This window comes from Marmota marmota, unplaced genomic scaffold, assembly GCF_001458135.2.
Source record: "Marmota marmota marmota unplaced genomic scaffold, marMar, whole genome shotgun sequence".
In the NCBI taxonomy this organism is placed as follows: Eukaryota; Metazoa; Chordata; class Mammalia; order Rodentia; family Sciuridae; genus Marmota; species Marmota marmota.
In genome coordinates, this window is record NW_025999842.1 from 29,591,881 (window position 1) to 29,602,220 (window position 10,340).

A 10,340-nucleotide genomic window follows, 5' to 3' on the forward strand; every position below is an offset into this window, starting at 1 on the left:
ATGGCAATATGTAAATCAATGGATGTGTAACTGATGTGATTCTGCAATCTGTGTATGGGGTGAAGGTGGGAGTTCATAACCCACTTGAATCAAAGTGTGGAATATGATATGTCAAGAAATTTGTAATGTTTTGAACAACCAACAATAAAAAATTTAAAAAATAAATAAATAAATAAATAAATAAAATGAAAACTGCAACTTTCTCCAGAAAAAAATAAATAAAAAATAAAAACGTTTTTCTAGTTGTAGATGGACACAATACCTTTATTTTATTGATTTTATTATATTGCTGAGGATCGGACCCAGTGTTCCATGCATGAGAGGCAAGTGGTCTATCACTGAGCCACAACCCCAGCCCGCTAAGGTTATTTTCAACCATGCAACTTTTCTGTACAGTCATCTCTTGGTATCTGTCAGGGACTGATTCCAGGACACCCGTCTTTCCCACACAGGTACCAAAATAGTAGATGTTCAAGTGCCTTATATAAAATGGCATAATATTTGCATATAACTTATACACCTTCTCCCGTATATTATAAATCATCTCTAGATTGCTTGTTGTATTTAATACAATGTAAATGACATGTAAATAGTTACTGTACTATATTTTTTAGGGAATAATGACAAGAAAAATGTTTGTTCCTTCCTATTTAATACAGATTCAATTTTTTCTGAATATTTTTAATCTGTAATTAGTTCAACCTGTGGATACAAAACTGATGAATACAGAGGGCTGGCTATAATTGCCTTTAAAATATTTTGTCAATTTGCATTGTTTCTTAATAATCTGTGATGTTGTTGCTTTTTTTTTATTTGTGTGTTGGGGGTTGACTGAAAGTGAAGTGATTTTTTAATCTATAGATAAATCCTCTAAATGATATTCAAGATATATCACAAGTTTGGCTTTAAAATAGATTTGAATTTGTAATAGGCCTTACAATGATTTCAATAAGTCAGGCATTTGAGAACATAATGTGGAGGCACAATTATGTAATGACTTCTTAATATTCCAAAGGCATAAAGAGTTTTTTCAAATATGGAAAGAACTTAGTCTTTCTACAATGTCAATCTCTAAAAGCTGTTCTCCTTTATGGACTACAATATTTTTTGTCAGTTTCATATACTTTTACTTTATAAAGAATTCCAATCAGAAGGAATTTCTAGAGGTTTTTCTCAGGTTTATACAGCCACATTTATTGTCATACTTAGAATATCCACAAAGTACAACACATCCATATCCAGATTCTTAGATCAAAGGACTTCATAATTGTCTACTCCATATATTTTATGAGGTCTGTCAAATTCAAATTCATATTTGTAACAGGATCAATTTCTTCATGAACAACTATTAACTAGGAATTAATAATTGTGCCTGTGGCCATTTGGATTGCTGCATTTCCCAATTTCAGTTTTCCTTCATTTCTCACCAATTTGCTGGACAAGGTGGGACACTTGCATCCAGCAGAAACTGCCTAATGCCACTGAGCTCCTGTATTGCAGGCCTGGTACCTCAGCCAGCAGCAGGGATGGGCTGTGAACATACAATCCAGTGTTTTAAGCCTTTTGATACTTTTAACAAGCTACTCAAAATCAAATTCTATATGGCCAGTCTGCCTGCCTCTCTTTCTTCTTCCTCCCATTCCTTCCCTCCCTCCTTCCCTCCCTCCTTCTCTCCCTTCCTTCCTTTCTTTCCTCAAATTGACTTTGGAACCTTCTAGAGAAACTCTGCAAGTTCTCAAAAGAATCTATTCCCTCCCTTTACAAGAGATGATAAACTAATTAGGCTTATTTGACATGGCAAATTTGCATGGGAAACATTGTCACAAAGTGATGTTTAAGTGTTCCAGAAATTGTATGAAATTCCTTTAAGTCTGATGTGTCCTGATACAATTATCAGTCATAATTCTGATTATTATGTTAAAATGTTATATGTCACAGAAATAACAAATTTCCATATCAATTATGAGATTATCATAATGAACTATTATTAGATCTTTAATCATGGCCATTTTAAGTCTTGTCACTCACAGATGACAAGTTAATTGTTTTACTCTGATGCTTTCCCCCAAAGGCTTTTCAAACAACCATAATCCTAAAGCATTGTGTTTTCAAAGACTCATGTAAAGGACTCTGGCAAGTTTCTGATCACTTCAGAGCATTCCACTGGACTTGACAAGAACTTTCAAAACTCTAATGAAAAAACCAATTGGCTCCTATGCTGCTAACCCAACATCAAGCAAAACAAGAGTTAATTACTTGGGACTAATGAACTGATGAAAGAAAAATAATTTTTAATCATCTAATAAATGTGTTCCAAATTTAAGGAAAAAATTTAAGTGATATATAGCTTAAAACAATTTAGTAAATCATACCTTTGTAAATAAAATTGAAACATTTATTTTTTCTCCCTACATCATTCCTCCAGAATTCAAAAACTGTTGGTGAATATTTTTATTTTATGACAAATAGTTATTTGCAAAGTTTCAATAAGAACTGTTCTAAGAGAATATAATCAGAAACTGGCTATATAATTAAGTTTTGACTAGAATGTCATATTTGAGAATGTGCACAGAATACCTTCTTGAAGTGTTCCCCAGCCTTATGAAAAGAAGACCCAGGGAACATGAAGATATAATAGAGTTTTCAAGAAGAAAATAATCCACACAAATCTATGGGTATTACAGGCACAGTCCCACATGAGTTCTGGGCTTGGTTTCCTAGCCTACAAGGGCTTTTAGAAGTCAGAGATTCCTTACCAAAAGTTCCAGAAAAGCAGATTCTAAAAGACTCTGTATGGTCCTTCACTGTTCTTACTACCCAGTGCAATGATCAGGCCATGTTTAGTGAGATTAGATCTGTTTTGCCAGCTGATTAATCTTGCTGTGATTGTTTTTGTTGGACATAAGAGTGACTATAGAAAGAAAAAAATATCATGCACACATATTGGATTCTAGCCATTTTAATTGTTTTTGAGGTTTTATTTGTAAACTTGGCTGAATCTTGAATTCTTTTAATTTCCTCCAATATGTGGCTGCAACTCTCCAAATTAGCGTTTCCAATTTTTTTCCACTTTGCTGTCTTGGAATGTCCAAGACCAAGAACCGCCTTTTTCCTGACACCCTGCAAGCTGAACTAGACTACTTGAAACAGACTTCAGAAAACTCACCACAGCATCTTCTGCAGGGCCTAGCTTCCTGACACTCCAACTGCAAAAGGTGCCTAGAGCCCAACACCTTGAAATCTGACCATCCTCTGGACTCTGAGAACATGTTCATAGCCATTAGCCCTTGTTTTCCTTTTATTTGATTTAGTTGGTTGGTTCATGGAAACCCTGGCTGAGGAGCATACTCCCCCATAGTCATCATAGTTTCCTGCTCATAAGGTCTGAAGCTCTCCTGTGCAGCCATCTGCCCAGCACCACATGGTCTCTCTCTGGCTAGAAGGATAAAAAAACTCAAGGAAAAGCATGACAACAAGGACATCAAAACCTGGGAGTGACATGTTGAAGCCAAGTATCCAGGATGAAGGTGACAAGAGCAATGCGGATGCCCAGAGTCCTGGTCGTACCTTCACCCCAGAGATAGCCTCACCAAAAGGAGAGAATTGTTCAACAAAACGTATGAGACACCAATGTTTTGGGCTGTAGTAGGGCCCAACAGACCAGACCAGACCAAAACCAAGTCCTTCATTCTTAAGTTTCATGTCACCAAATCAACCTGACCTAAGAAATCAGGAGAAAACATCATTAGTAGCCAGTTTTAGAGCATATGTGAGACACTGGGTTCGATTCTCAGCACCACATTAAGAATAAATAAATAAATAAACAAAGGCATTATGCCCACCTACAACTAAAAACAAAATTTAAAAAGGAAAGTAACTTTGAAAGGACGGATCTGATTTTTGGTCTTGTGTTGCTTTCTTCAGTCTTTTCTTGTCTATTAGCTATCATTGTTAAACTTACTTTTTCTGAACTCCTTCACTCCTTTAACTTAGAATCCCTTTAGAAATCTATGTGTTCCTGAAGTAAGATGACTTCCAATGTGGGACCCTTAAACCCTAAGTGTGGGGGAAGAGATAGAAAGGGGAAATTAATAATTTATTTTCAAAATTGCAAAGATGCCACAAGGAAATTTACAGTTGCCAAAGATAAGGCTGCTAAGCTAAGCACAGTGTCCCATTTCTAAGTTTGGATTGGACTTATGTCAACTCCATATGAGAATTCTGATTATCTTATGCTGATCAGAAGTTTTTGTTGGTCATTATAAATAGAATTGGTTAACAAAAGTAGAAGGGTAAGCCAATTATTACCTAATAAAGCAGTTCATTTTAAACATGGGTGTGGGTCAAAGAGAACAAAATAACAATCAAAGAGATCCTCAGAGATAAAATAAATGGAAGTCTCTGACTTGACTCAGACCTCCCTGGCACAACACAGGGAACAACAGAACGTGAAGCCGGTCAGGTAGGCCACATAGCAAGTTCTCAGCAGCAACTCCACTTACCCTTTAAACCTACAAATGCATGACAGCCCCGAGCAGATAGCCATTTTAAAGTAAGTGCTACAATTCCAACAATATAAATATAGACCAGCAATGTCTAAAAGACCTTCCTGAGATGGTGGGAATGTTCATATCTGTGCAGTCCAAACATGTGGCTGTTGAGTACTTCAAACAAAGTACTTTTTCTTTTTTGGATATGGGTTCTTGCTATATTGATCAGGCTGGCCCCAAACTCTGGGCTCAAGTGATCTTCTCTCCTCATTCTCCCAAATAGCTAAGATTACAGATGCATGCCATGGTGCCCTACTGGATTTTAAAAATTTAGCTTAATTATACTGCTTAATGTTCCAGATGATGAAGAGATAGACATTTGTATCAGCAGTAAAGTTAAATTTTTTCTCTGAGATATTCAAAGGGTAAGGCAATCATTTCAAACATTAAATCACAGAATCCCATCTAAAAAAAAAAAGAAGAAGAAGAAGATTGTTCCCAAACCAATTTAAATGTGAATTCACAATATTAATTGGGCCTAGAACCCAATTGCTCCCTCCCTCACTTTCTGCCCAGTTCTCACCTGCCCTTGTCTGCTTCCTGTTCTGGCCCACTGGGCTTTTGGGCACCTCCTCAGAATTGCTAAGACTGTGCTGAGTACAGTGTGAAAATCACCTACAAAACTGCAAGAGAAGAGAGCAGCAGCAGGTAATTCCCCTAACCAATGTTTACTGAGCAGCAACCAGAATCCAGGGCTAGATGTTCTAGTGCTTACCTGGGAAATAAAGCCCCTAACACAGATAGGAAAAGACAATAATGTTTATTAATAACATCTTAGCAGATGCTGTACATTCCTTATCTCATCTTGTCTTCTGTTAGGCCTGTGACACTTATCTCACAGTTTAGTACAGAAGGCTTCCATATAGCTCACCCATGAGCCCACACCAGGAAGTTGCTGGCACCCACATGTTACCGATCAGCTGAGGGTCCTTTTGCTCAATTCAGATAGAAATCATGAATAGGCAAAGTGCAGCGCAGATTCTTTATTAGCAGCTCTGAGCTTTGAATGCTAGCGGCTCCCAGCTCCCATTGTTAGCAACTCTCCTGGCTGCTCTCCTGGTAGCCAGAGCTAGCAACTACTGGCAACAGTCTGAAACTACCAGCTAGTGGCTCCAGGCAACTCTCTCTTGCTCTCTATAGTCCCTGACATTCTCTGGCTGCTAGCCACCCTTAGTGTTACCAACTCCAGCTATTGGCCTTAAAAGCTGTATTAGTCAGCTTTTTGTTGCTATGATCAAATACCTGAAAATAACAATCTAAGAGGATGAAAGGTTTATTTTAGGCCCATGGTTTCAGATGTTTCAGTCCATGCTGCCTCCATTACTTTGGGGCTGAGGTGAGGCAGAATATCATGACAGAAAGGTGTGGGGGAGGAAAGTTGCTCAGCTCATGATGGCCTGGGACAAGATACCTTTGCTGGGCACCACCCCATCCCTTCCAGTATCCTACTTCTACCATTGGGCCCCACTACCTCAATTTCTACCACCTCCTAATAATGACATCAGCCAAAGCAAAAGTCTCCCAGAGCAGCCATGAGGGGTCTGATATAGCCCCCTAGCCATGAGAACATTTAGGTCAGTCACAGCTGTTCAAAATTGTAGATTAAAAAAAAATTAGAAGTACGTCTTGGGGTGTGTTGAGCTCCTCTCTTTTGCCTCACAGGCCTGCTTGACATAAGGTTGTGTCCTGCCCTCCAGAGTTTACCATCCAGATGGGGAGGTTGCTTGTTCCTAGACAGCAGAGTGCAGCCCCTGGGTAACTAGAAACATGAGAAACAATATTATCTTTGAGGGTTAAACTGTCAGTGATTCAAAGAGGAGATATCCACACATAGCTCTCAGACTCAGAGCTCTACTGTCACCACCAGTTTGAAAACATTCAATGTCTAAATAAGTAAAGTTGTTAAATGGAGTTTAAGGTGATCAGCCATGAAAGGACAGATAGAGACAAGGCAGATATGAGTGCAGCCAGGGAACCAGACACTGGCTGAGCCTAAGTATTTCGAACCCAGTCCCAGGCTCCCAGGGCATCCCAGCTGGGAGATGAACACACCAGCCTCCCAGGCTTGAAGCCAGAGAACCTTGTGTTCCTCCAGCACCCTAGGTTCAGTGAGTCCAGGCTCACCATGTCCTCTCTCATGGGTTGGCCTGGAAGAGGACATGCCAGCTGGAGGCCTTCGTCTCCTGGGGGATGCCTATCACGATAGTTCTTCCAGAAGGTCCTGACCACTAATCCAGGCCACTCAGCCTTGCTTAATACTTCTTTCTGATCCCAGTACCCTCTCTTCCTTAACTGTTTCATAGCTTCAGAAATTTCTGGCCTTGGACAGGGATTTCTCATTGCGAATTTTTAAAGTGGCTCCTGATAATGGTGTGGTTTCTTTCCCATGAGGTTTTGACCACCGGGAGAGAATGTGCTGCCAGAACCCTTTTATGCGTAGTTCAATTCAAATTTACAAAGTACAAAAGTAAATGGGACTTTATGAGGAGTCTTGGGGACATGAGTTCAGGCAGTTCTGTATCAGTATTCCAAGGAAGGCAGAAAAAGTGGGAAGTTCCATGGGCGGTGGGCAGGTAGCCAATAGAAGATAAGGAAAACCGTATAAACTGAATGGAAATGTTCATAAAACATGACTCCAATAACGTCTTGGTGTGTACCTTGAGCCTCTGGGCACAATGTAATTGTTATGGTTTGAATGTGGGTGTCCCCCCAAAGCTCATGCATGAGACAATGCAAGCAAGTTTAGAGGTGAAATGATTAAGAAAGTTCTATCCTAATCAGTGTGTTAATCCCCTTATAGGAATTAATTGACCGTGTAAACGGTAACTGTACACGGTCAGGGTGTGGCTGGAGGTAGATCACTGGGGGCGTGCTTTTGGGGTATATTTTGTTTCTGTCTTCAGCGTCTCTGTTTCTGCTTTCTAATGTCATGTTCTGAGCTGCTTTCTTCTGCCACACTCTTCTCCACGATGTTCTGCCTCCCCTTGGGCCCAGAGCACTGGAGCCAGCTATCTATTAGACTGAGACCTCTAAACCATGAGCACCAAAATAAACTTTTCCTCTCCCAGATTTGTTCTTGTCATGTCTTTTGGTCATAGCAGTGAAAAGCTGACTAAAACAGAAATTGTCCAGTGCTTCCAGATACCCAAGGTCAAACAGTAGAGGTGACATTTGGGTACAGCTGGAATCATAGGTAAGCCCTGTTTCCCAGTCCAGACTCCATCGCTGTCTCACTGTGCCCTCTTTGTGATCTTCCTTTTGTTTTTACAGATGTGAGACTCAGGTGTGGGTGGTCGACAAAGCCCATTGACTCCCCATGGGCCCCAAAGCCCAGACTTCAAATCGTCCATTACAAATATGTTCAATGAATTAAACTACAATGACAACTACTCCATATACAAAGATTCAGAACAGAAAAGAAGAAACTATAAAAAAGAACCAAATGTGACCTTCAATTCTAGCATCATGGAGTGAAGAGGTGAACACATCCTGTGGCAGAAAGGCAATAACGAAGGCTGAGCAAAACTGTCAAAACATGTAGAGCAATTCTTAAAACCAAGGACCCATTCATTTGAACAGGTATACATGGGAATTCAACTGGTAAATGGGCAAACGGAAACACTGAAGAGGAAAGTTACCATCCTTCTTCCCGTTTGACTTGCTGCCTTCTTTGATTGGTCTGGAGCATGCTCTTGAGAACCAAGGCAGTGAACCAGTAAACTAGCAATTAGGTTTACCTTGTTCTCAGGGCCTATAAAGCTGAGGGGCAAATTCTGGATTTTCTGCTAACAATCTTATTTCCAGAGGACTTTGATTTAGCCCATGGACCTCACTAGAACCAGTACTTCCCAGTGATCTTTCTAGAAACTTATGGGAATTTAGGGGGTTATCTAATGAGTGGTGGGTGAGGGTTAGTATTGCCAGATGTGCTAAAATATACAAGACTGTGTCCCACAATGAGGAACTGTCCTACATGCCTTATGACTTTTGAATGCCCTTTCAGTCATTCCTTAGGTGAAACACCTGTTTACAATTACATAAACCTAGAACCAAACTCATTTTAGATATAAACAGAAAGTATTTTTGCATATTTTTAATACACACTGAATTTTGAGGAGTTAGACTATCACACAAATCAAGCTGTACTTCGGCTATTTTGTTTTTTTTAACTTTACCCAATATTCCCCATTTCAGGTCACATCACTGATAGCACCATGGCTTGTGGCATTTGAGTTGCCCATATAACACCTCATACCAGTCTGCTTTTTCTCACTAATTCATCGTGGCTTCCAAAGCAGGCATGCCAACATTTACATAATGAAATGGCATACTGCTTTGTCATGAGTTACTCTTCTTTTGTTCTTTTCTTATAGTACAGATAGGGAATTGGATTGGTGTACTTTCAAACCATCTGTGTAGTTTAGTTATATTATCTATGACAGAAAATTAAAAAGGGGGTGTTATAAAAATATTTTTAAAAGAAGGTGTGGGTCTGACACAGTTGAGAAACACTGACAGTATTCTTACCATGTCTACCTTCTCTTTCCTACTCTCACTCAGACAGGAGCCCAGATGAAACATGAACTAATAAGAAACATACAGGGTATACACAATTAAATGCCAAACCATATGGCTCAGACAGGGCATCTAGGATGCTTTCTTCAAAAATGTGGCTCAGAGAAGGCTGAGTAATTAGGGAGGCTTCATGGAGATGAGGCTTAAGTAGGACTTTCAGAGTAGGGGTAGGACTCAGAGGACAGAGGAAAGGAACCTCTTCTCATCCCTGGCACATGCAAAGGGAGAGCAGTCTCAGCCCAGACACTAAGCGGCACATGCACAGCCAACATGGAGAGGCAGGGGCTGTTTCGCATGTTCTGCTTCCTAAGAGGTGCCAAGGGATTTCAGCAGTTAGTTATGGATTTCATTGTTACAGAGCTTTGTTGACTGTTTATCATCATAGCCTGTCACTGCTGCTAAGAAATAAATGTTTAATTTTCTAATTTAGCAATACTAAAAATGGTAATATTAGAGTCATTCATTTAAATATAGAGAAGGCACATCCTAGCAATAATGGTAGGAGATGCTCAGTTTGTAATCAGCCACTGCTTTTTAACAACAAAACAATTCCAAACACAATGCTTTGAATGTTCTGTGCCCATGCCAATGACATTAAGTAATAAGGCAACCATCCTCCCCTATTTATCTGGGTGATTTTAACTGCTAATATCAGGAAATCCAGATAAAATTGAATTTTTTAAAAAGGACATGCATAATCTTACAGAAAAGAAATTCAGAGATAGGGCTGGTTAAATTACTGATTTAGTGCTGTTTTTTAGGTTCCAGCTCTTTCTTTCTTCTCACGGGTCCTCAGGATTTTAGCTTTGCCTACGAGTCTGGCTCCCATCCTGGTCCCCATATGGCTGCCTTATTTCCCCAGTTCCTACACAGAAATCCAGAGGTACAAAATGGAATGTTGATATCTTTGTTACCTTTTAAAGGTCGAAATAAATCCTTCTAGAAAACCCCCAGAAATTTTGCCACACATTGTATTGGCTGGAATTGCATCGCATGACCATGCTTAAACAATAACTTGGCAAAGGAGACAAGACCAATGTTTTCGGTTGGTCCGACCAAAGTTCATCCTCTGGAGCTGAAGAGGGGCCCAGTCTCCAGGGAAGGATATTGCCCCTGAGCAGAAGGAACAACTCAGGCTGTGATGGGAAAGAGGAAGAAAGAGATGCCTGCAAAGGATACAATAGCATCTGCCACAGCTAGAAATCTCTAAATTAG